The following is a 2,500-nucleotide window of genomic DNA, read 5'->3' as shown; positions in this document are numbered from 1 at the left end:
CACAGCGATGATGGTGGAGGACTTGAGACAGGCTGGTACATGGCATGTCTCCAGGGAGGTGTTAAAGATGTTGGTGAACACCGGAGACAGCTGGTCAGCGCAGTGCCTGAGGGTGGCTGGAGAGACAGAGTCCGGCCCGGCTGCTTTGCGTGGATTCTGCCTCTTGAAAAGCCCATTAACTTCTCCCTCCTGAAAGGAGAGAGTCGTTTCTGTAGTATGGGTGGGGGATGGGGCCTCTTGGGTGGGAAGGGGTGGTTCAGGACAGTCCAATTGTCTTTCAAATCTACGGTAGAACTCGTTCAGGTCGTTGGCTAGGCGGGAGTCGTTAGTGGTGTGGGGCGCTCTGGGTTTGTAGTTGGTGATGTGCCTGAGCCCTTTGGCAGACAGAAGCAGCGTCGTTAGTAGAGAACTGGTGTTTTAGTGTCTCTGAGTACAGTCGTTTAGCCTCTCTCACCGCTTTGCTAAACCTGTTCTTCGACTCCTTGAATCTGTCTCTATCCCCACTCCTAAACGCTTCCTCCTTCTCCAACCTCAACCTTTTGAGCTTTGCTGAGAACCAGGGCTTGTTGTTGTTAAAGTTCACCCTGGTACGTGTTGGGATACAGCAGTCCTCACAGAAGCTGATGTACACAGCCTCTGTGAGTTCATCCAGACTATTGGTAGCAGTCGTGAACATATCCCAGTCAGTACAGTCTAAGCACGCCCGCAAATCTTCCACAGCCTCACTGGTCCACTGTTTAGATGTCCTCACAGCAGGTTTACAGAGTTTTAGTTGCTGCCTGTATGCACGAATCAGGTGGACCAAGGGAGTTCTGTGCGAGCCGAACAGCCCCGTGACCCACAAGAGAAACATCCCCGCCAAATTCGAGCGTTTGACGGGGTCTATCCGTGAAAAAATATTCACGTTTTTGAGTGCACATGCATTTCTGCTGCAAATGCCTCTGGAAGTTTCATGCCGTTCGTATGCCAATTGTGGCAACACGAAAATGACCCGTTTTCCCATTCCGAGGGATTTCTGTGCGACCCTAACAGCCCCGTGAGCCACAAGAGACACATCCCCGCCAATTTCTAGCGTTTCACGGGGTCTATCCGTGAAAAATATAGACGTTTTTGAGTGCACATGCATTTCTGCTGCAGATGCCTCTGGAAGTTTCATGCCGTTCGTACGCAATGTGGCAACACGAAAATGACCCCTTTTCCCATTCCGAGGGATTTCTGTGCGACCCTAACTAACAGCGCCCGTGAGCCACAAGAGAGACATCCCCGCCAATTTATAGCGTTTCACGGGGTCTATCCGTGAAAAATATAGACGTTTTTGAGTGCACATGCATTCCTGCTGCAAATGCCTCTGGAAGTTTCATGCCGTTCCTATGCAATGTGGCCACACAAAAATGACCCGTTTTCCCATTCCGAGGCATTTCTGTGCGACCCTAACAGCCCCGTGAGCCACAAGAGAGACATCCCCGCCAACTTCTAGCGTTTGACGGGGTCTATGCGTGAAAAATATTAAAATTTTTGAGTGCACGTGCCTTTCTGCTGCAAATGCCTCTGGAAGTTTCATGGCGTTCCTATGCAATGTGGCAACACGAAAATGACCCCTTTTCCCATTCCGAGGGAGTTCTGTGCCACCCTAACAGCCCCGTGAGCCACAAGAGACACATCCCCGCCAATTTCTAGCGTTTCACGGGGTCTATCCGTGAAACATATAGAAGTTTTTGAGTGCACATGCATTCCTGCTGCAAATGCCTCTGGAAGTTTCATGCGGTTCGTACGCAATGTGGCAACACGAAAATGACCCGTTTTCCCATTCCCAGGGATTTCTGTGCGACCTGAACAGCCCCGTGAGCCACAAGAGACACATCCCCGCCAATTTCTAGCGTTTCACGGGGTCTATCCGTGAAAAATATCAATTTTTTTTTGACTGCACATGCATTTCTGCTGCAAATGCCTCTGGAAGTTGCATGCGGTTCGCATGCAATGTGGCGACACGAAAATGACCCGTTTTCCCATTCCGAGGGATTTCTGTGCCACCCTAACAGCCCCGTGAGCCACAAGAGAGACATCCCCGCCAATTTCTAGCGTATCACGGGGTCTATCCGTGAGAAATATTCACTTTTTTGAGTGCACATGCATTCCTGCTGCAAATGCCTCTGGAAGTTTCATGCGGTTCGTATGCAATGTGGCGACACGAAAATGACCCGTTTTCCCATTCCGAGGGATTTCTGTGCCACCCTAACAGCCCCGTGAGCCACAAGAGAGACATCCCCGCCCACTTCTAGCGTTTCACGGGGTCTCTCCGTGAAAAATATCACATTTTTTGAGTGCACATGCATTCCTGCTGCAAATGCCTCTGGAAGTTTCATGCGGTTCGCATGCAATGTGGCGACACGAAAATGACCCGTTTTTTCCCATTCCGAAGGATTTCTGTGCCACCCTAACAGCCCCGTGAGCCACAAGAGACACATCCCCGCCAATTTCTAGCGTTTCACGGGGTCTATCC

The sequence above is a fragment of the Petromyzon marinus genome, unplaced genomic scaffold (genome assembly GCF_048934315.1).
Source record: "Petromyzon marinus isolate PM22_M1 ecotype Great Lakes invasive population unplaced genomic scaffold, UKy_Petmar_22M1.pri1.0 PM_G_Scaffold_40, whole genome shotgun sequence".
NCBI lineage: Eukaryota > Metazoa > Chordata > Hyperoartia > Petromyzontiformes > Petromyzontidae > Petromyzon > Petromyzon marinus.
Note: the sequence above shows the minus strand (reverse complement) of the source record.